The sequence below is a fragment of the Cygnus olor genome, chromosome 12, assembly GCF_009769625.2.
Source record: "Cygnus olor isolate bCygOlo1 chromosome 12, bCygOlo1.pri.v2, whole genome shotgun sequence".
Taxonomy (NCBI): Eukaryota; Metazoa; Chordata; class Aves; order Anseriformes; family Anatidae; genus Cygnus; species Cygnus olor.
The window spans coordinates 7,152,574-7,177,683 of record NC_049180.1 but is presented as its reverse complement, the minus strand read 5'-3'; the positions used below and the strand labels follow the sequence as shown (position 1 = coordinate 7,177,683).

Sequence of the window (25,110 nt, the reverse complement as noted above, 5' to 3'; positions counted from 1 at the left end):
CTGAACAACCCCAGCTCTCTCAGCCTCTTCACAAGAGAGGTGCTCCAGCCCTCTCATCGTCCTTATGGCCCTCCGCTATCAGAAAACAAAGATCATTTGTACATATGCCTCAACTTTTTGCAACATCCCTCACTACTATTAAAACAGAAAAACAATCCATAAAAAGATATTTCCAAGCATTATAGAAATCATTATTAAACAGTCTGCAAACCATCCAAAAGTCTATTTAAAGAATATTTATATCTTTGCATTTGTTTTGGAGGCCCCTGAGATGGAAAGAAAAAAAAAAAAAGGCAAAACTATTATATTGTCACTGATCTATAGACAGACATGTGACAGTGCATATATATGAGGAGATTTACATGGATAGGTATTTAACAAACCCACTACTCACTAACTTCTGTGTTAACTAAATATAAGGCACAAATGGAGTGCAGTGCTAAGTGTGATATTTTTGTCCACTGAGGAATATCTTAGCCATTATTTCTAAAATGCAGACCATTTTAAATACGTACAGACAGTAAATGTGGCGTTCAATCTCTGGGGTACCAGTAAGGGAAATAACAGGCTGAACCCCTGTTTCACAAAACACAGACCTTTTGCAAATAAGCATGTTATTAACATTACTACTATGTTATCACAGTCTTTCATCATTCCAAATTGTGTGTTGAATTCACTTTCTGCATGTCATTTCTGTACTATTATTATTATAATCAGGAAGTTGAATTGATTTAATTGCTCCAGTTAGAGCTTACTCTAAATTTGCAATATATTATTGAACCTGCCTTAAAAGGGAGACAAACTAATTTTATTATTAATGATAGGCTGAAATAGATGAAAGAAGCATTATTCTTTCTGTGCTTCTAGTTAAACACTCAGCAAACTATGCTGGATATGCAAGACAATCCTCTAACATTGAAAAAGTGGCTTCCAGCTGAGACCAGTTTAGCATACACTTAACACCTGCTGGCTTACCCAGAGGGAGGCTCCCTGTTGGCTCCTCAGGCAGAGCTGCTGCCAGGGCACCACATGAATCGCATTTTGAGTGTCAGATGCAGTAGTGTGTAGGACAAACACACAGCGTGACACTCCACCAGATGAGGACTCCACTAATTGGTCAGTCTCCCCTAGTTTCTGACCACCCGTTGACAGACACAATAACAACATCCCAAAAGGAGGAGTGGTTGTGCCAGGATGAAACAAACACTGATGGCTTACCCCAGTTTTTTGCTGGCATTGTGTTTCATGTTTTTGCAAAATAATGGTTTATGGGCCTGAGCCTATAAAGAGCTGTTTAAGCACCTGTATTACTGCTGATTCTGTCTTGAACACAGGTTCTGCCATTGATCTGAGAAAAGTTCTTGCTTCCATGTTGCTTCCTTTCTAAAAGCACTGTCGCGTTTTGGAATCTGACACAGTCTAGGGACAGTTACTTTGTTATTAGTGCCTCACAGGCAGTGGCAGCTTATGATAGAAGTGTGCTAGGCAAATGCATAGGATGCTTCCCCCAGCAAACCCCCTGAATTCTTTATTTCTCCAATTACTTGCTCTTCTCTTAGTCCTTCAACTTTTTCAACAGCATTGCTTCAAGGTGGGTTACTGTGCAGTATCGCTGAATAACAACAAAAGGTGCTGTACCAATCAGTTCAAACAGATGCATCTCTGTAGGGAACAACAAAAAAAAGAAATTAGGGTCAACTGGATAAAGGCAGAAAAGAACATAAGGGTGCATACACATTAGAGTTAGCATGGGGGAATGACAAGGACAGTCAAGAAAGCACAGATGTGTAAGTCTCGAGGAGCCTGAAGGGACTTGTAGGAGGGCAGGAAGAGAAAGAGGGACCAGGGAGAGGAAAGAGTAACTGGAGAACCTAACTCTAGACTTTAAGCTATCACAAAGGACAGATTAGTCTGCAAGATGAATTCTCCCTTGCAGGCTTGTTCATCTGGGTGATACCTTGGGATATTGGGCTAGGGCTTAGCCTGTGGTAAAGATAAAGGTTTGGAGAGAGACAAAGCATGACACTGAAGATGGAATGGGGCTGCAGAAGGATGCTGAAGAAAGGTGTAAATTGTGTAAAGAATTATCTTCTGAGACTGTCTTAATCAGTTTCTGCATCCTGACCTCCTGCCACTGCCTTCTGCACTGGAATGCACTTTTTGAAATTGTCTAACAAAGTCACATCATCCAGAGCTAAAAATAAGTGAGCTAAAGGAATCCAAAATGCCAATATGAAGCCAAAAACATTCCCAAATAAAGTTCTTTATTATATTCCCTGACCCATGCAATGGTGGCAGCGACTCTGTACTGCAGAGTAACAGGTGAATCCAAGCAGAATCCATTCTCTGTTCACTTGAGTATGTAAGATACATATTCAATTGCATATGCTTAGGGACTGAGAGACTTGCAAACAGTGGATTGTTCTTGTTCATGTAAACTTGAGGCCAGACAGCAGTGAGAAAGAACAGTGGAGCAGTTATCTTTCTGGAGGAAATATTTTCAAAATTTTTAAAAGCTGTGAGAGCAAATGTTATATTAAAGCTTCCTCAGTCTTTATTGGAGATCCCATGAGCATTACTTAAATACTAGCCTGATTGCCACAGGGTAGAGTGATAATCCAATAATCTAGTACCCATTTATAAAGAAGAATGAAATAGAGAGTAAAAGAGATTGCTTAATATTCAGCATATTCACCAAAAATGTTTTATCACCGAACATCAGTTACACAAGTAAAGTGACTGTGTCACTTAGCGTTAGGATACACTTAGCATTAGGGTACAATTGCTTCCTTCCAAGGTGGATTAGAATCATACAGGTAACTGTTGGGCTGTTTTGAATGTCCTCTGGTAGATAGCCAAAGGAAATTTTCCTGTTGAAATGACAGGAATTCTTTGACATAACTTGTTCTGTTAGAGCATATGTTGACATGTCTTTATCATTTCAATGATGAGCTTCCTTTCTGGCACCTATAAATGTATGTTCATGGTAATCACAAGCAGTATCTTGTCAACAGCTATCTACCATAAGTGATCCCTAATCTACTTTGCAATCATTTTCAAAGCCTCTTCATTTTCACTGAAAGGATTGTTTTGTTTAGAAGAATTCTTACTAATGTGCAAAATTGCCATTAGTTAAATCCATTGTAGAAGCTGAAAAGGAATACAAGTATAAACCTTCACAGCTGGAGTACAGATAGATGCTGTGGATGTAGCTTACAGTTCTCATTTTTCACATGCAGCGTATGCTTGGAGAGTGCAGAACAGATGCAACTTGCTTAATGGGGCAAATCGTGTGCATTTTATCTTCCTGATTCCACATTTGGACAGTGCAGTCCCTCTTTACCTGTGCTTAATACAATTCCTGATACATGTGAATAGCAGTGGCAAAATATTGACATGGCTTAGTTTGAGCTAGAAAATAAAGGTTGCGTGGTTTTCCTGTTTGAAGTTCACTAAAATGGGCAATATGCAATGTACAGGTGGCAGCAAAAATGCAGCCTTAAGTGTTTTAACTGGGCTTAGACTGCTGGTGCAGGGGCTGGTCTTGGCATTTGAAGGAGCTCTGTGTTATTATCTACCAGGGATGGAGGCCATGGCATCACCTGCTGGTCTGGTCCCCTGCCAGACCTGATCTGGCACCAGCAAAAGGACTTTTCTATGCGCCTTTCTCCACTGCCTGCGTTGCTGTGGGAAGGTGAAGGCAATCCTGTCACACTATATGCAGGGCTTTACTAGTTTGGAGGTGGAATAAGCAGCCGTACTGGACATGATTCCTGCTATTTTCAGCATTTTATATGTGAAATTCTCTCCAAGTAACTTGGTATGTGCCCACTTTCAGTGAAGTCATGCTTTCACTTCACTTTCAGCGAAGTCATGCCTCTTCTTTGTATTGTTCATTTGAAGTGCTGGAGAATAAGCAGATTTGGTTTCATAACCTTGCTGCCTTTCTTCCTGTGGTTTAGACTTCACGCTATTTCTGCTGGTGCAAAGCTTGAAAATCTGCCTTTTCCTGACCCTGTTTGAAATATAGGGGAGCCACACAAGTCTGTATTTTACTGTCACACACTAACTGGAATTAACAGCATAAAAGTATTTGTACAAGATAACATAGGGCAAATTCAGCCTCCTGTTCCTGTAGGGTTGTGGGCTGATTTCACTGTTCCTTCTCTAGAGTCTTTGTAACAGTAGCTGACAACTGAATCTGATCTCTGTATCCTCCTCCTAAATCAAGATCTATACTTTCATATGTGGTGAAGGTAATGGATACGGATATGTTTACTAAAGTCACACATGAGAGATGCTAAGGCTTGAGGAATATGAGAAAAACAGATAATTGGAATAATTTTTTTAGGCAATTACTGATCTAAACAATCACACTTATTGGGGGGGTGTTTTGGCTTTAGGTTATCTTTGTTTTGTTTTGTTTTTGCTGAAGAGCTGATAACAGTGGGTTACTTGAATGCAAAAATATTTTCTTGGCAGAAGTCAAACATAAATCTCTAAAAAGTTATATTTTCTCTCTCTCATTTTGTCTTCTTTGCCTTCCCTTTTATTGATGCACATAATAAAACACTAAGAAAAAAAGACAAATCCACCCAAAAGGTCAAAATCAATGATCCTTTTACAGATGGCACCTTTGGGAATCCTGGGTACTTTACCATCAGCTTGTGTTTGAGACTGTTACTTGAATACTTGTTTTTTGATGACGAAAATCAATGACTTCTTTAAAGAAGACACCCTTGGGGCTAGAGGGATGCAGACTTTGAAATGTTTACTAGTCTGTGACTGTCTCTGAAAGACTAATAAACATATTTATAAGTTTATGAGCTACTATTTAATTTTATGGATTGGAAATGGTGTATGGTTTTAACAAGAATATTTAGGCTAATGTGCCCCAATGAGGCACATTCTGTATTACTTTACAAATTTGCATGAAAGTTCTGATCCAAAACTGATTGAAATCAGCAGATACATTTGCATTAGGTTTAAATTTATCCCTGTGAAAAAGTTACTGAAGTTATTGGAGTTATCTTATTAATTAATTTGATCCAATAGCCAAGTAATAAATAAATTCTCAAAATAAAAATATCGAAAATGCACTTCCATGAAGACGAGAAATCTATTCCTCTCAGCAAACGTTATTTCCTGTGTATTATATACAAATGTGTTTATTGTTACTCTGAGCTGTAAAAGGCATTTGCTTTTTAAAAAACAGATGTCTTTCATCTTATTTCTTTGCTACTAATTTATGATTATGTTTATTAATGGCAGCATAATTTACCTCAACACCAGGGCAGATCTTCCTTGATTTTCTTGAACGAGCGGGATTATAACGGGCTCTTGTATCTTAATAGGACACTTGATCTGGCTATCCTGTGATGTGGCATTGAGGCTTCAGTGCTGGAGTCTGGACAATCAGTTTTCTCACCAGCTGTGCAGACATAGATTTTGCCAGGAAAATTCTTCCCTTTCTTGTTTTCTTTCCCAATGAAAAGTATAGAGTTGTTTTAGTCTTGTGTTTTGCAAGTTGGTTTCCAGAGATTCAGCCACAGAAATGAGTTTTGAAATAGACCAGTAACGTACAGTAGCCTTGCAGTAATTACAACAAACTGATTTGTATTCGTTCTGCTTTGACTCTAGATTTAATCAGTAAATACAGTGATATAAAATGTCAACCCTAACCAACCAAGTGCATTGAAAGGATAATGGTAGATACCATTTATGAATTAAAACATGAGAGATCACGCATCATATTGAAAGACTTACTATATTATACAGTCCTTCCCAGTACTTACTGATCTTGCTTAAAGTTTACTGATTTCAGCCTTGAAAATCACTATTATTCTGTCATGTAGAATGTCATCTTGCTCCTAAGACAGCAAAAATGCTTTGCTTTGGGGGACTGCAGGGAGAACAGCCGGATAATTGCTTCTGTGCCCCAACACTGTGCAAAAGACAGAGTAAGGCTTGGAATGCCTCTGGAAATACTCAGTTGCAGTAGAGGTAGCTGGTGCATGGGATCCTTTCGTCTCTCTGCAGAACTATGCACAATGAATAGTGCAGACACAAAGCTAGACGCTGTTCTTAAGGGAATAGTCTGTGCATCCATGAAGAATGAGGACTGCTCTTGTGCCCACTGTCAAATCGTCCTGACCCGCAGTAGGCTGACAGTAGTGAACAAGCTCTCACTTTTGTCCCTGAGCAAAATGGAATCTATTCTTTCCTGACTTCAAAAAATAATTTTGAACCAAACCGTGCCTATATCATTCACAACTGTTCTTGTGGCCGTTTATTTTTTCAGTCTGTTATCTTTGAAAGGACAAGTTCTCAATCTCATTGTGTTTCATTTTTCCAACTATGTATTGCAAATGGTAAATCTTTCTTCTAACAAATTTTGGCAATTTAAAGGTGATCTTCTTTAATTCTCAGACATAGTAGAGAGGTTGGTTGGAGATCATATGTATAATTGTGGGTGAGGCTGATCCCAGAAGAGGTGAAAAAATCTGCCACTAGAACTGAACGGTTTTGTCTGGTTGCTGGATGGACTATGCAGCAGGAATACATGAGATAGCTGTATTTACTTTCATCTAAGTGTCTGATGATGGTCACAGCTAGTGAGAGAATGCTGGGCTCAAGGGAATTTCTGATTCTTGGCTGCTTTTATGATACTAAGTTATGGCTCCTGACTTCACGTCATTCCCTGAGTTTCCAACACAGACTGGACTGGCTGCGTTGAGCTGCCTGAATTCTGTCATGGGTCAGAGAGTTTTCATATGTGGCTGAGGGTACACAAGGTAATTATATCACTAAGTTTTAGTCCTGGAACACGTTGCAAGGTTTTACCATTTTGATGATAAGATTCATTTCATAATAAGTATGATGTCATCTCTGTGAATTAACACTTGCTTGAAAGGGAGTTGAGGTGCAAATGTGTTTTTGTACTTTTAGTAAAATGCCCTGTGTCCTTTGGATGATGGGGGGCATTAACTTTTGAGAACCCTCCTGATGTTGAATTGCTGTTTGATGCAAGGAAGAAAGTGAGAGCTTGCCTTCAAACTCGTTTGACTTAAAGGCCATTAGTATTAAGTTTTATTTTCACGCGTATTAAGAAGTAAAAGTATAATTTTCTTCAGAGACTTTGCTAAAAGTCTTAGCTTAAGGATTTTGCAACTGAGGCAGTAATCTGTTGAATTTTTTTTGTATACCTAAGAAAAAATACACTGACACTGCTTGAACAGTTTGCAGTTCTGATGCTATTTCACTTTAAGAGGAACAATTGGTGGAACTTGTTTAATGTTGGCAAGAGAGTCATGAATCCCAATAAGGCCGTGAATACATTTATTATTAATTTTCTTCTCATTCATTTTTAATTTTCTGTCAGATAGAATCAAAGGCTGAATTGGTGACTTCAGTGTTTTCTACCTTGCTCTATTGGCTTCAGAAGTCCTTTAATAAGGCAATTATTTATTCTGGTCATCACTGGGAAATCAAAGGTGAGGAAATCAGGTCTATCTAAACCCTGTAGTGCATTAATTCAAACAGCACTCACATTGTTGGATAGAGTTCCTATCTCTGGTTCTTTAATGTTGCCTGGTTTGGTACCTTTTTCACTTTAAAATTAGTTAGAATGGAGAGTTAAGGGAAACCACAAAAGGATTTAGTTTATAGGAGCAAGAATTACTAGAATCAGCAGGCATTCTAGCTCCTGGATTCAGAGCAGGCTGGCTCATTGTATCAGGAGGAGGCAAGTAGAGAATCTTTGAGAAGGATTTAACTAGTGCCCACAAGACTTTTATTAGGAAGCTGTGGTATAGTAGTGACTATATATGTCTATTATCCCCTAAAAACCAGGAGCAGACCTGACGTCACTGCAATTCTCTCATCTAAGGCAAGAAGCTCCACAAAAGTCAGTGAAACAACTTGCATACACTTTACTGCATCAGGTTTTCAAATAGAATATAAAATGTTTATCTAACTCCAGCACATAGTATTTCCATTTGTATTTTTTCAGCAAGTGAACAGAAGATAGCGAAAATAAGGCACCGGTGTAGGGATGTATGTGTGTGTGACTGAGGAGGAGGAGGAGTTATCTGCAAAGACAGCCACCGAGTAGAAAGGCTGAATTTGTTTTCGTTTAACAAACCTCCATTTTACCTGCACAGACTTCTGAGTCTGGTACGTCAGTGAATTATTTCTTCAGCTCCATTTATTGCTTTGTGTACATTATTGATAGGATCCCACCACAAGGAGGAGGTAGCATTTATTCCATTTATAGGAAGTATATGAAAATCTCTGTTATTCACACAGCTTAGCTATCAAGATGTTACTGCAGTCTCTTTCTATTTTTTGTTCATTCTTCAGAATTCTGGCCTTCTATGAAGTTGACTGAACAAGAACTGAAAAGGAGAGAACATATCAAACCTGACATTTAAAGGTTCAAACCTTCAATGTACTGAGCACATAGTCTAAAGAAAACAATTATGGAATTTTCTTGTCTTGTATCCTGAATTCTCCTGCAGAACTCCTTGACACTAAGCTGCCTTACTGTAACATGATGTAGTTCAAAAGTGATTTAATATTCCTCACAGAGCAGGTAACACTTTGCTCTAATGCTCTGCGTTGAGCAAAGCCACAAAAGGCTATGGGAAAACATTTAGCCATGTGCTCCTGAGAAAAAAATGTCTCTGTTCCTCCCTGTCTAATCTTTCTGCCGATCAGAATGCTATCGTAAGAAAGAAGGATATTGTAAAAGTTCCCATAAAGTTTTATGAGCCAATTATTACAGATATAATTGTCGAAGGTTATAGAGGTCTATAGATGTCTTGTTTTCCATCGGCCAGTGCCCTTTCATGCTCCTCTTTTATAGTTAATGTAATGCCTCATTTAATAATTTAAAAATAATTTATTTGAGTTAGATTGCTTTTTAGAAGGCGTAATCTTATCATTCTCATTTTTATAAGAAACTCATTTTAATTTGTTTGCTGTGCCATTCTCACATGAATTTAGGAATTTAATGGAGTGAAAATTGAATGCTGATGGCATCAATGAAATTATTAATTTGGTAACCGAAAGATTTATTTGGTTGATTTAGATGGACTTTTCAATACCCAGTTATCTTTGGACTCTACTAAAGAATGAAGTTTCACCAAATAACAGTTCTCACTCAGAGTTCCCCAGGATGAATTGAAAAGGACATCTTCATTATTGCTATTGATGTTAATGTGGAAATCACTTACTGTTAATAAACCTGAAGGACAGATAAAGGCTTATTTTTACTCTCAGGAAGCTAGGTACCAAACCCTAAAAATGTTATCTTAGTGAATGAATAATACCTGCAGATAGCAGACTTAGCCATGCAGAATATTTTAACAGTTTACTTTTATCTCTACCAAGTCCCATTAGAATAATTTAGTGGGATAAAAATATATTTCAGGCATGCAAATAAGTTTGATTTTTTTTTAATAAAGGTGGTAATATAACTATATAAAGAGACTATCTGCAAACTTAGGTATTAGCATACAAAAGAAATGTTTACTTTCTCTTACATTCCATAAGCCTTTATGTTCAGGGTTATGAAGAACCCTTCTATAAAAACTGTGATTTCACAGGTTCCAATTTTTTAAAGAGTTATTAAAATAATTTTGTTTGCCACTGTAAACATTTATATGTTTCTATAAGAACATTTATATATTCAACACTTGTTGCTTCCTGAAGAGTAGTAAGCAGCAATAGGAAAGCATACCCTAATGAAAGAGTTGCAGTCTCTTTTTGTTGTTTAAAACTGTCCTAGCTGACACATCTATAATCTGGAGTAATTTGCAGTGTTTCTACAGTTGATAAATGTAAATGGAGGAGAAGGAACTGCAAATTAAGCATTAATTGCCTTGAAGTTGGAGTCAGTTGTTGAAGGAAATCTTAGTGCTTTTAGAAATCAAAATGGAACATATTCTCAAAGAGATGCTAAAAATATGGAGTATGAAACTAATTGCACAGCAACTAGAAATAGTCAAATACTAATACCACAGAGTGTCATGGATATAAATGACCATTTTCAGTTCATGGATATGTTACATCATCGTAACATCTGGAAGTAGGGTATTAAATGATTCCTTGGCAATATAAGAATGGAAACTTATTTTGCTGTCATACATATATATATATATATATATATATATATATATATATATATTATTTTATTTTATTTTTTAATGAAAGTCACATAGTTTGAGAAAGTCAATTCCTTTCAAAAGTCATGTTCCCAGAGTGCCGGAGGTTAATTGCTTGATTCTTCCACTTCTGATCCTCACATACTGAGGCAGCATATGCTCTTCTAGCCAGATAATATTCATCATGTGCCAGTTATGTGGTTTTATTTATATGTTCATTGTTTCTCCATTCAGATTTGGTTTTGAAATAAGGAAATGAAAGATTTAATAATTTAAAATAGGCTTGAAAATAGTTAAATTACCCTTGCAGAAGGGCATAAATACTTAAAGAGAAACAAAATGTATCAAGGTCTCTGCATTGGTTTACTTCAGATTTGAAAGTGTTCAAATGTAGCAAACTAACAGTAAGCAATGCAGTGGATGGGTAACCCACAGGCAGTCTAGAGCCTTGAATCTCAATGGCTATTTACTCTTTATTCACTCTCTAGCCAAAAGGGTTATCCTGTAGTTCATCTTCTCCTTCCAGGGCTCTTCTTTCCCCAAACCTCTTTTCCTTCAGTGAAGGCTCTTTCCTTTTATACCCAGAATTTGTCCTCATGCCATAGTGTAGGCTGTCATGAGAAAGTTCTGCCTATGATGAGAAATTGCTTTGTCAATTTATACCTAGTTTGCTCTACATCCCATTGATATCAATATGTATTTTCCCATCAGTATCAAGAAGCTTTGATTCAAGCCTTATAGACAGACAAGAAATTACACAGATGCTGTGATTAGTACACAGCGAGGTGTCTATATTAAAATTAATCTCCCTCTGTCCACAACATTAGTAATGCCAACAAGGGTGGTTGAAGTAAAAAATATGTTTTTTAAAGTGGCCTAGGAGAGAATGCACGATACATAAATATACACATACATTTAATTAAATGTTTAGCATTTTGCTGTTTGTTTCCAGGTCAGAGTCAGACGGTAGTGCTGTGTGGAAGTCACATGTTTTAGAGGTTATAGCTTAATCCCTGATACAGAGCCCTCTACCCTTCTGTACTGTATGAAATTTGTGCAACTGGGTACAGGTGATATTCTCTGCTTAGGAGACACTTGGAACAGAAATAGCATGAAGACTAAAGCACTATTTTATTGTAACGGACAATATTTTTCTCAGATCAAAGAGGGCATCCTTTCTAGAGTAAGGAGAAGTGCTGTCTACAGTATATCTGACCTTTGTATAAAAGTTTCAGCTTCTTGTAGTTCCACTCTGTCAAGCCTCACAAAGAAAAATGCGTCCAGGACTTGATGAGTGTAATTAAAGAAAAAAATATACATTTTAGACATGGGATAATTGAGAAGGGCATTCACATATCATTATCCTCCTTATTGTCATGTGAATTTAGATGGGTTCTCTAACTCCTGTAATATTGTTTAGGGGTAAGTAGAAGGGTTACAATTCCTCTTTCTTTTCCCTTCCTTTCACCCTTAGTAACTTAAATCAATTTACAAAACCTTTTGCACCAGAGCTGAAAAGCTGCCTCCATTCTGTGATCGACAAAACATCACTTTTAATTATTTTTACCACTTCATACCATGTACAATAAAGAAAAATGCTTTAGAACTGTATCCCAGACCAAAAATCAAGCTCAATCCATTTAATTATCAGCAACAACAGAAGGAGATTCCTGCCTCAGAAAGAGCTATGATACAGGCATAATTAGCTCATTTAACCACAAAGAAATAATTAGCCAACATGAGAGGACAAGAAAAAGAAGTTAAAATGCCACAACAGTACATTATCCCATTTTATTTCTGGCAAAACTATTATCACATGGAAAGGAGGGCTATATGATACTGACTTGCCAACTTTTTTAGCATAATGAAGTACTAAGGTACAAACAGAAGAGCTCATCAATTTCATCACCCATCTGAAGAGCATCAGGCTCAGACACTTGTGAATTCTGAGATTAGTTTCTCCATCTTTAGGGGCCGATACACATTTGTAAATCTGACCCCCCAATTAGCTATTCTACTAACAATGTAAAAAATTTATCACACTGCAAGAGACACCAACACAAAAATCCAAGTAATGTAAAATTAATTTTCTCATCATAAGGATGACATATTTTTAGCAGAAACAATTAGAAAGATTTCAGTTGGAATTAGTTCCCTTTAGTTTAGGAACTTTGAGGCAAATAGCAAGAGTTTGAATAGCTTTTTTTATCTTCTGAGGTCCTGCAAACCTATCTCAGCTTGACTCTAGTAGACCCCAGAAGTGTCACTTCATGGAGGAGTCTGGAGGAGTTCTTTCTTCCCCCACCTTCTCCTTATTCTTCAGAGCATCTGAATTGCTGTGTTACTGCTGCTAGTGGAAGATATTGAAGATTCTTTCTGAGACTTGGAAACCTATTGATCCTACAGTGCAAGAGGCATTTTCACTTATTGTGGAAGCAGCTTGACCCTTTTAAAATTTTATCAGTAGTTTACTAGTTAATTACATTTGACTTGAAACTGCACAGTTACTAATCTGATTAACTAGGAAAACTTATTACCAGAAAGACTGGAAGAATTAATATATTCTTAAAATCATATTTTATAAACACATAACAGAACAGTATAATTAAAAGTGGTCTAAATGGGCAAAAATTAGAGGCAAAATCTGTTCAGGTATTAGCAATGAAAATTTTATTTCATGTACCACAGCACAGATATATATTTTTTTCACTGTCTACAGCAATTAGATCAAAGGCAGTCTATTTTTGTTTTGTTTGTAATGAACATTCTGAAAGATTTTGGATTACTATTGATTCTTGACAGGTTAAAAAGGATGCTTTCATTGTCTGAAACTTCAGGTTAAAAACTGGATTCCCAACTGCGTATACCATGTCAGCAGTTCTTCTTTCCAAGGTCAGTGTCTCATAGTATAGTGAGATTCTTCCTTTCTTTGTTCATTTAGGTAGCATGTGGGAGAAGAAAGTTAACAGAAATCTCAGATGAGCCAGATTCAACTAAAGGGGATAGGTTAGGGTAGCACAGAATATGAATTGTGAAATGTGTTTTTGATTACCCAGGATAAAGATATGCTAGATTGATAGAAGAAGCCCTGTGGGGATGCTAACTTTTGTACAGTGTTCTGGTCTTAAGTACAGCTGAAGGAGTTACCTTACATTAAGTGTGGCATTCGGGCTGTCTGCAACAACTATTTGTTGTACTGCAATTTCATTATATATGTCCCCTTTCTCCCCACCTGGAAAATCTGTCTTAGAGATTTCAGGATATTTGCACATCTGCCCAGGAGGTCTAGAAGCCTCACTGAATCTGAGTGGGTTGCAAAACATCTGAAAGTAGCAGCCATAACCCTTTTGCCTTCGGAGATGAGCTCTAGAATAAATACGCTGTGAGTCAGACACTGGAGGTTTGCAGAACAATATTGTCTAGTTTGTCTGTATCATTTGCAGATGGGAGGCTTTCTGTGCGCCTTGAAGGTGCATTACCTGTGCTACACGACTGTATGCATATGTATATTTCAGTCTGGGAAACAAGTTCGGGTGTTTCAAAATGGTCCTAAGGTCTGGAGGCTGCTCTTGCAGAGCTGAGATTTCTCAAGATGTAAACTTAGGGTTTAACTGAGGAGCTATTAAAAGAGAGTGAGGCCTCTGTGTCTAGTTTCAGAAAAGCAAAATGCTTTGTAGCCATGGTAAAAATAAGTTAATAATGAAAGTGCTGACAAAACCTTAGCTGCAGTGTTGTGAACTTTGCTGTTGTGAAAACGTCAGGATTAAGTAGATGTGTGGATAATAAAATCTCCAAAGAAACAAATTGTCCATGAATGTATAATTATGTCTTTCTCTAGGATTTTAAACTCTGCATATTTCTTGTTTATATTTCACTTAAGCAACTAAAGGACTGTTGGCAGGATATTGTCAATGTTTAAAGCTATAAAAATCTTTCAACAACAACAGCCTGAGGCTTTTTGTGTAGTACATACTACATTCACTATGCAGCGAATATCATTTTTACATGATGCAAACAATGTCAGAAATCAAAGGGAACAGATATTGAAGAGAGAGCATCAACAGTCTTGAACACAGCCCGCCATCCTCTGGGCTTGGTGCAAGTCCACTGATATTTGTGGGAGTTTCATTTTTCAAAAGTCTTTTAAGACATTTCACAACATAATGTTTGCCTCATCTTCTATATAGTACAGTGTAAAGGGGAAAGAATTGTATGATTTTTTCTTTTTTTAATCTAAGAATTTTAGCATTTGGCATCAGCCTCATGAAAGATAATTGTTGTTGAGTGCACCTGTTTTTGCCCATGCAAAACCGTACAATTCGCGAATGCAAATTGACTGAGCATGACATTCACACAAGCTGCAGAAGTGCAAAGTGAAGTTCGCAAGTGGGAAAGATGCTGTAAGTGGTTGCCTGGCTTTGTGTGCGCAGTTAAAAGGAGGCCAATAACGTAAGGCATAATACAGCAATATTTATTATATTATGTGTACTGGGTGATCAGGTTCATTCATGATGCGTTTTGGCTCTGAGGGACAGGATTTTTCATGTATTTAGAAATTTAACACAATAGGAATGCCTCGTGGATTTTACAAAAGTACTCAGGTAGTTTAAATGTCTAACATACCACCTGGCTTTAGGTACCTAAACACCTTGGCAGCTTTGACCCTTGGTCAGTTCATATATTGAGGAACTTCTGTAGCTAACTGTACCTTAAGGCCTTTGTCATTTTTCTTGCGAGATCTGCCTGCCAAATATAACATTTTCATTAGCTAGTTGACCAAGGGGCTGTTCTCATAACAAAAGCATAGTCAAACGTTGCCTTCACTAGAGAAGGACATGTACTTCACAAGTGGCCAGGTGCTTGTGGCCTTTTTGTTGCTGCTGATCATCCTCTAGGGCACGCTTGGGAAAAGGTGGAGTGTTACCTTCATGTTTATTTTGATGTTCTGGTGGGGGCAGTAAAGGAGGAAAGCAAGAACAGGCTATCGAGCGCCTCAGTAAAACCATCTCTGATTTCTCAAGGGAATGTGCAGCCCTGCAAGAAGAGTGTAGTGAGTGTAAAAAATGATGGTAAGGTTAGTATTTCAATTATTGTAAATAATACATTAAAACAGGGCTCATAAGTAAGAGACTGTGAAAGAGCCATAAGGCAGCAGAACATCCCCACAGTATGAACACTTCAGTGCTGTCTGTTAGTGGCTAAAGAGAACGCGGTGGTCACTGGTTTTATACTTGTGCAGAATTGTTAGTGATGTGACTAACTTTTTGCCACTGTAAATGGATACAGCCAATGTGTGGATTGGTATTGGGAAGGAAGGTCTTTACACCATTCATTAATCTCCCTCGTGTGTATAAAGAGAAATAGGTGAGATCTGACAATGGGTTCTGAGCTGTACTCAGTACTGTTACCGTACAGATTACAGTAGTTTAAGAATAGGTGAAGTAGTACAGTTTTGTGTGAAAACAAAATCTGATGGAACTAACAAAGATTTTCAGATGCATGTCTGTGGCAGCTGTGGAAGCCAGAGAGTCAAAAGACATGTCCATTTAGTCAGTTCAGTATTCATACAGCACAGAAATTTGTCATGGCAAATTCTGTACTCATCCTGCAATTTCCAAAAACAACTTGCCACATTTAATGAAATACCTGAATAGAAAATAATATTGCTAAGGTGTTGCATAATTTTAAATGCAGCCTTATCTTAAAAGAAGACAAATGCAGAGCATTTGGTAGCTTTGATTAAGTATTTGACACCATTTTACTCCTCCTATACCCCTTTCCCAATTGCTCAGAGGAATCCTGTCAGTACTACCGCTGCTGCTGAAACTGATATTTACCGGGAGATTGTATTTCTGGGGATAGTATTTCAGCACCCATAGATCAGCATTTCAATCAGCGGAACTTACATGCCCTTAATATCAAACAATCTTCAGGAGTGAAACCTGAGAGGCAGTACGTGAATGCCAACACTAACAGTGGTTATAGCCACACTTTGGCTCTGCTATTTGTTTTGTATTGTTCAAAGAGAAGGAGATGCACTCCATGAAGTTACACTTGTCCACTGCAGGGTTTTTGCAGTTCCTGTGGTTTTGGATACTGTCATTTTTCAGAGAGAGGATTTTGAAATTGAATGGAGCCAGCATGGCAATTCCCTTGGTCCAAAAGTTCAGGGAACTGCAAATATCATTTGTTTTTTTTCATACCCATTTTACACATAGCTGAACAGATTGAGTGGCTAATGCTAGTGGAATCTTCCTTTGTTTCTCATCTCACATACATACAAGCAAAACCCTCCTATTACTAAATGTTGCCAGATAAAATGCATATTGGCTGTGTCCTTGAAGAGAGAAACCTCATGTTCCCTCAAAATCTGAGCAATGCAATTAAAAACAACCCTGAAAGATTGCTGCTTATTGCTGTAATTTCAAACATCAAGTTATTTAAGAGAATAACAGTATTTTCTTTCTCTCTTTTGTTATGTTTCTCCTCTTGTCTCAGAAGGTAATTTTTAGTTCACTCAAGGCCAAAGACAAAGCAAAATAGATGTACTGAAACATATGAGTACCAGGGATGTGATTTCCTTGGCAATGATAATCCTGTCACAGCTGTCAAAATTTACTCCTTTATCCATATGACATTTTAACAGGATGGAAACGCCATGTTAGAATAAGCAGCTATAAAGAACTCAGTCCAAAATTACTAACAACAGCAGGCTTACCCAGGCAATATATTGTTTACAAATTTCAGAGAAATTGCTTTACCGATATTACATTTGAATTTGATGCTCCAAAGCTTAGCCATAACTCTTCTCTTTTATTATGGTAAAGTTAAAACAGTTTAAAATGTTAATTTAATTTCCGCAGGGTTCCAGAGGAAAAGATAAGTGTAAAAATATTATGCCAAAAAACAAACAGTACAGGAAATATAATTCCTTGGGCTTCATGAATACTTTTGTTTCCTACCAGTTTGCTGTTGAGAGAGAAATTCAGGAACAAATTACAGTTTTTGGTCCAGTTTGCCTCAGCTCAAAGAAAGGTAAATTTTGGAACTTCTGCATGTATAGATGAGATGCCTGGTGCCTGTAAGAGCACACTTATTTGCAAAGTAGGTTTTCAAGAGTGCAGCAGTGTCGCTGTGTTGCAATAATGCTGCAATCCTGCCTAAATTAGTAAACATTCAAAGCACAATAAAAATTCTCTTTTAATAGTATTGCAAATGGAAGTTGAGAGATAGAGGTGAGGACAGGGGGGGAATCAACTCTTTATCCATTGTATCACTTTATGCATTTTTCCTTCCTGAAGTTTCTGTGTATGCTGATTTAATAGCCTTGATTGGGTAGGGCTTCCCAGCTAATTGCATTCCTTGCCAGCTCTGTAAAGTTAATACCTGTATTCTGAGTTCTCTGCAAAGGTGTTGATAACATCCAGGTATAGATGTCCCCTGTAATCTAGTTTATACTTGATCGGGGTTTTAAATATATAGCAAATGAACAGCGTTCTGACAGATAACAGGAAACCAATTACTGTCTCTTCACCATCACTGCTTGCATTCCTTCTTGGCTACCCTTTGAATGATACGTTATTTGTTGTGTTCCCCAAGAAGGTCTTTGTTCAGTATTTTATGAAGAGCCTTTTTGATGCATAGATTAAATATGACACGAGGTTACAGCATTATCATCAGAGGAGCTTCTTCAGGCTCTGAATGACTGTGCTGTCTTGGAGGTAAACCAAAAGTCCTACTCACGTACTTGTCACTTATAGCATGCTTTATCAGAAAAGTTTCACTGGAGTCATTGAAAAGCCACCAGAAGGACTTTATATTTAGATACCCTTGTAATTTCATCACACTAAACATAATTCACCTTAAAAAGAATAACAAATACACCTCTCTATATAGCTCTCAAAACAAAATAAATTGTGTCTGTAGGTCAAACTGTGGTTAGAAATACATTTATATATATGTTTAACATAACAATAGAGGAAATGCTTAAATTTAATAGACCAAATTTTCATATTTTAAGCTGTTGTGACAGAGTAAGACAATTAAGTTGACTTGCATCAACTACATAACTGGTTCATTCTGCTAACTGTAAATATTACTAAACTAAGCAACATCTCAGGTAAACTCCTTGTCCTGGTGAGTTCTAATGCCAATTTCAGTGTGGCAAGAACTTCATTCATAATTTTGAGTCAACCTAATGAGACCAAAAAGCTCCAGAAATTTAGCCAATATTATTTAATTTCCCATATTCATTATCAGTCTCTAAATGTTTCCACATGGGACTGGAAATGATTTTTTTTTTTTTTTCAGCAGCAGTTTTGCCCTCACTCCTTATCTGAAGAATAGAACTCAGGTTTCCTGAGAATATTTTGTTCATTATTTGTAATTTAACCTTTCATTTTGCCTTAGAAGAGAAAAACGATAAATAGCAAACATGACAGTCTAACTTACTCCAACACAGTCTCAAATATTTTGATTGGACTGAGTACTCAAGATAGTGTCCTTCCTAATAAGGAGTACAGCATGTTAGAAATATCAATAACTAACCATAGAAGGTATTATGCAATATGTAGAAAAAATCATTATTAGATTTTTTTTAAACATAAATACATTTTGTGGCTTAGCAAGAATATATCTATGTTGTTAGCCAGAGAAGACTACCAGATTTAATTTTATTTATTTTCAACTTTCACGTGTGTATATATATATACATATACAGTATATATATATACATATATATACATACAGTACTGCAAAGTACTTTTGAAAGCTTCCAGAAAAGACTAATTTAGAAGTCCTCCTGACAAGAACACATTACATCTATATCTATCCCAAACATACTGCTCTTTCCAGGAGTGCATAATATTGAAAACATCCAATGCTTCAGAGCCTTGAAACTCCTGTTTTTGTCCCATGTGAAGTCTGAAGCCATGGTATAACCAAGGTGTGAGAGTGATGCAATGATCGAAGTAATTGCTGTATCGTTGTCCAGTGCATCATGGTAATCCTTCATGGCTTTGATAAAAATGTCTGTTTTTTCTTACCTGGCCTATTTTGTACTCTATTTTCACAGATTTTTCTGTCTGTTACTGTGTTTCTCCTTTCAGATTCAGGAAAGGTTCTGTGCAACACTAATCTAGCACTAATCAGTATATTCCAGTGCACACTTTAAAAAAAAAAAAAAAAAAAGACGAGACGTTCTCCCTGGATCTTTTAACATGCTTCTAGTTTTCCTTGCCCAGTGCCCTGCCAGTTAGAACATTCAGTCTTTAAAACTGCTTGATGCTGTTTTTCAACATTGCTTTAAAAATAATGCTAGTTCATTATGTTAATGTTCATTTGTATTTTAAATATCATTAATTTAAAGAAGACGATGTAATATTTGAAAAGTTGTTTGAAATTTAAAAATGACTGTTTGAACAACGAAGTAAATGATTGTTAAACTATTAAAAATCAACTTCCTTTAAATATGTATATGTTATAAAGCACAGATATTACAGTTAAATAAGAGTTGTTATACTATTAAAATACCTCCACAACTTCAGCTTGTCTTGTTCTGTAATAAGAATCAGGAGATGTTATAAAATTATATCGTTACAAAAAGTATTTAACTCATCAGTGCCTTTAAGAGAGAAATTACAGCAGAAATGAGAGGGAACCAGTGACAGTGTAAAGTGTTCCAGGGAAACCTTATTGCACACCCAAATGCAGTAAATATAGAGAATATGAAAACCAAAACCAAATTTTGTAAGTGTACAGCATCTAATAAAATGCTGCTGACTTTTCCTTCTTGCCCTCTGGGGAAAATCCATTTGTAACAGTTTCAGAAGTCTTCTATTTAACATGTCGTTGTATATTTAGTTATGGTGGCCGACGGTCTTGCAGTCTGTGCACCAGCAAAATGTCTTTGAACTCCAGTAGAATATTATCCTGGGTTGACCAGTCCCATGATTTTGGAGCAGATATAATCACAAAGTAGCAAAAAATAGAGACTTTTAAGTGCCTCTGTGGAAATCTCATTCACCTTGGTGATCTCTTTCAGCGAGCCTGCTAGTGAGGTTGAAAGCTTCCTGATTGCCTTCAAAAGGATTAGATACATAACGTAATCATGTTTATGATTTTATATAAAATATGTGGGAGTTTTCAATAATAATGAGGTAGCATTAAGAAAGGGAAGCAAATGCATTTGTCCTGTACTCGGTGTGTACATGCGTTCAGGCACTCTTATGTCATCAGAATACTGGGGGTTGTATGGCATGTATCTGTCTGAAGAACAAGTGAAGCTTAATACTGGTTTCCAGGTTAACCACAGGATACTCTTTGCCCCTCTTCTCCTACCACATCCTGCCAAACATTATTGGAAGAAGATGAGTGGTCTGCCATGTAGGAGACTGTTTCATTTGTATTTTCACAGACCTAATGTGATTATACCTTCCCTCTTTAGCCTACATTTGAGAGATAAAGGAGATTCAGGGAGAGACAGAAGAGAGAAGCATGGGGAAAAAATCTCACTGGGATCCTCCTGATGCCTTTATAAAGAGCCTAATTGCCTCTGGACATAGTCAGAAAGTCTAGAATTGCTAAATAGTGTATAAATTTACCCTGAAGAATTATGGTTATCCTCAGCAAATAGAGAGTTCAAATGTCTGCCACACCATCCGCGATGACAGCAGTCACTAAGGGTGGAGATTCCTTAATGGCTGAAGTCTCAAATTACTGTATTTTTTACATAATGTTCTGAATACTTCAGTGTGTTTTTGTAACAGATAATTAACTAAATTCATCCTGAACTTTGAAAATCAGAAACTCTGATGTAGTAATGGAGAATGAACGTATCATTGTTTGTGCTGAAATATTTAATGTATGGGCTTCCACAATCACATGCGTTGAAATTGTCTGATATATCTTGATGTTTGCTCCACATTAATTTAAGGATCCTGCTCTTGAGAGATGCTGTCTCTCCTGTGAAGATCCCTTCTACTTTCTCCTCTGAGCATTGGATGCTATCTTAGTCCATGGTATGATGCTGACTGTCAAAGGAGACCTGAGCATATCATGTCACCCCTATGCTGGCTTCCCCAGCTTTAAAGCAGTGATACTGACCACCTTCATAAAATTTTCTGATCTCACTGGATTAAAAGAAACCTATGAAGCAAGGTTTTCTTACTTTGCCAGTATCTTAGTAAACCTTACTTGTTAGACCACATCTGAATAAAATGGAGATAATAATTCTCTTCCACTGTGGAGTGTTTTGAGATCTACAGAGGAAAAGGGTTTATAGGAGGCATTACTGCAGCTATTTCACCTTCACTTCTATATAAAGGAGGATTTGGTGTGTTGCAAGTTCTCATACTTGACCTATTATATATATATTGTGGATATGCTAGAGAGAATCTGTTTTATTCATTTTTTCCTCATTTGTGTTGTGTTCCTCAGTGACAGTGGCTAGGTCAAGTGAGCCTGCTGGAAGGACAAGGAGAGGTTTTATATGCTAATGACAACTGAGAAAATTCAAGGCAGAGAGGATTCCAGAGACTGCAATGAGAGGAAGGCAGGAGAACCTACCACAGGGGTCACAACAAGGATTTGTGAGCTTGTGGGTCAGGCAGAGAGACTGAGAGGAGCAGACAACAGGCAACCAGGTCACAGAAAAGACAAAAACTTCAAGGGAGCTAAAGGGATGGGGCTGGAGTTCCCACAATTCACAAAGTTATTCATAAAGCTAAAAGTCAGGAGGCAAGGATGCATCTGTAGAGACAGAGTTAACTGGGAAAGAGTTACTTATAAACCTTTTAATTTCTGCTCTACTAGTATATATTCCAATAAAATCTGCCTTTTTTGAGTGTAAAAGCTGTCTTACGTTCCTTGGAAAGTTCAGTACAGAAGTTCTAGGCAGGTCTTCCTCCAAGTTTAAGCCATTTTGAGTCCCAAGAAAGGAGCTTTTTGATTCTGTATATTTAATTAAATATTTCAGGTGAAATATATATATATATATTGAGAACGGTTATTTGTTTTATAAGAGAATTTTTATTGAAATTCTGACCATTTAGTGTCTCATAAATGTGGCTGTATCTGGTACTTTTCACAGTACAAGTCTGTTCCATTTTTTGTCGCTGTGAGCTACCACACTGCAGTATGGTGAAGCACAAGTTCAGTTAAGTTGGGAGTTGAAGCACATCCATGTCTAAACTCATCAGCAGAACGCAGTCACTCAGAAGAGTAATGGGTTCTGTGAAGGGTCAGTCATCTGGAAGTTGAGCAGTGGTGGAACATGTGGCAGCTGCCCACGAGCCTATTATAAGTAATGCTGAACTAGTCTGGTATATATATATATATATATATATATATATATATATAGTATAATATATATATATATATAGTATAGTATATAGTATATATATAGTATATATAGTATAGTATATACATATATAGATATATATACTAGTCTGGTGATTTATGGCTATCTGTTGGGCTAGAAGATAAAGCTTTCAATTAAGGAAGTTCTAACTGACCATTAAAATAATGTGAAGAACTGGCTAGTAGTGGATGAGAACTACTGATTTTAAATAACTTGCTATTGATTTTGCAAAAATTGATGCCATCAATATAGTTGGAGTAAGTCAGCACCATTACAAACTTAGCAAATATTCCTTATCTAAACAAGACAACAAAGACAGAGAAAAATCAGTGTATTAATGTGCTCTGATAAGAATCATTATAACCACAGCAAAATTTCAGGGTTATTGTTGATGATATTTCATAGAATCATAGAATCATATTTGGAGACATCATGCTGATGGGTGTAATTGCCTTTAAAATAAGCTTTATGCTACTTAAGACTGATTACTACTAGTGTTATTATTCATCTAAAATTGCTTGGAAAAGGGCATAAAATGTTTTATATTGAAATTGATAACTCTAGAGCCTTGCAGTTGGCTAACCATATTTCCAATACATGCAGTTCATAATCTGAATATTCAAGTGCTTTAAGTATTTCCCTATTGATCCAAATTTCTTTGTGAATTATGTACAGGCTGAAAACTCAATTTTCAGTTGTTTTGCTTTATGTTTTACAAATTGCTAATAATAAGGGAACAGCAGCTTAGGAGTAGTATGTACATAATACATCACAAAATTGCAGAAGAAATATACTTGTATTGAACAATGCCTTCTCCTACTAGAAGACATTATTTATAATTATATAAACAAGCACGTGAGTCTTACAAAGGAAACTTGTGTCACTGGAATGTGATTTGAAATCTTTCCTAGTTGATAATAATTTCTAATTTAGAATTCTGCAGTTGCTCATATTGCTATGGGTAGAAACATCCCTACGGGGCACATGGCATTAGACAATTGGGATCTGGTTTTATGGCTAAGCACAAAAGCTGTTTTGTTTTTGTGTTTTGTTTTTGTTGTTGTTTGTTTTGTTTTGTTTTTAACTGTGTGATGAGCTGAATTCCAGGAAAGGAAGTACTCACAAATGAAAGGATTCATGATGAATTACTAGCCTGAACCTCTTAGTCATTGAACCTAATGTGCCGTGGCTTTGCCATGTGCAAGTATGAAAGGGCAAAAGTATTTCCAGTCAGATGCAAGCAACATTTCACCTGTGCAAGAAAGACAGGCAAAAAACAGAGGGTAAGTCTTCACATCTCCAATGGTTGTTCCAAACCCTCATATCTGCTTTTGTTAAGCTCATTAAATTAAAGCTAAGACCTTTGCCCCTGCATGCAGATAAGAAAATCTGATACAAGCTGGAGTGGGGAAGAGATACGGTAGCTAGCTCCAAACAGTGTCCCACTGTATTAATACCGTAACCTTGCTCTGGAAAGCAGTGCATGCTGCTAGGCTGCAAAGATTCTGGGAGCATTGGCTAAAAGAGTGTATCTTGTCTGTTTCAGTCTCATTCTGAAGCTAAAAATCAAGCCTAAAATGTACTTGCAGGAAAAGGAAGATGATTGGTGATTTTCTTTTTAACTTACAAAGGGAATACCAAAGGCTAATTTGTGGCTGCTTATGACTGTATGAGTAATACATCTTCCCATAACATAAATTTCTTAGTGAAAATGTGCTATATAACTGTAATTGCCAATCAGTTGTGAAATGAGAGACAGTAAATTATTTGCACAGTCTGCTGAAATGGTAAACTGCAGGAGCCAAGGACCCCTTACAGAAATATTTGAATCTTCTCTTTTAGGAAACAGGGACTAACTTAAATTAGTTCTATGACCGGTTTGTATGTTTTAGCTAATTGTCACAGAATCATTACATTAGACATCAGTATCTAAAAACTTATTTTACTTCTAACATAGATTTTTGCCCTGAAAGAGCACTGATTTTGTACTGCTATATATAACAGCACAAAATCTATACACTGTACAAGAAGAGACAGTTCTTATTACAAAGAGCTGCAGATCTAAAATTATTTTCTATACAATACTTATCCATGATGATAGACACTCAGAAGAATCAGGTCATACTTAGCTAAGGTTTATGAGTCCAATTTCCTACCTAAATGAGAAAGCATTTTCATTTGAAGGCGAGAGGGTATTATTATGGACTCTCTTACTGTTTTTCCTACTTGCTATTGTAGGCACTCTGCTTCAGCTAGTACCACCAGTACATTCACTTACAAATGCAGTTCAATCTTCAACAACATCAAAGCCATAATGACACCATGTTTTTGAAGTTTTTTTTATCAAACTGCTGATGTCGACTTATTTCATTGTGCAGCCTAAGATGATCTGGATTGACTAGAAAAGCGTATCTGTGTGTTTTTAGGGATTTTAGTTGTGCATTGTAACAGTTTATGTAAAGTCAGATCCTTAGCAGGTGTAAAGTGATGTTGTTCAGTCATGTTTGAGACACTTTTTACAGTTCCAATAGCTCAGCATCTAGTAATGTTCAGGAGAAGCCAAACATAATCATCGCATATGTTTTA

General features: G+C 36.8%; 1 long non-coding RNA gene across 2 annotated transcripts in view; it reads left to right on the top strand.

Moving 5' to 3' along the window:
* LOC121076860 overlaps positions 1-25,110 on the top strand; it is an 80,612-nt gene that overhangs the window by 28,932 nt on the left and 26,570 nt on the right. Inside the window, exon 3 of one of the 2 annotated variants that reach the window (XR_005823764.1) lies at positions 8,362-8,508. The exons of the other annotated variant lie outside the window; for it this stretch is intronic. This is a non-coding gene — a long non-coding RNA (uncharacterized LOC121076860). Of the gene's footprint in view, positions 1-8,361; positions 8,509-25,110 lie in introns of those variants that run through there. 2 annotated transcript variants of the gene reach the window in all.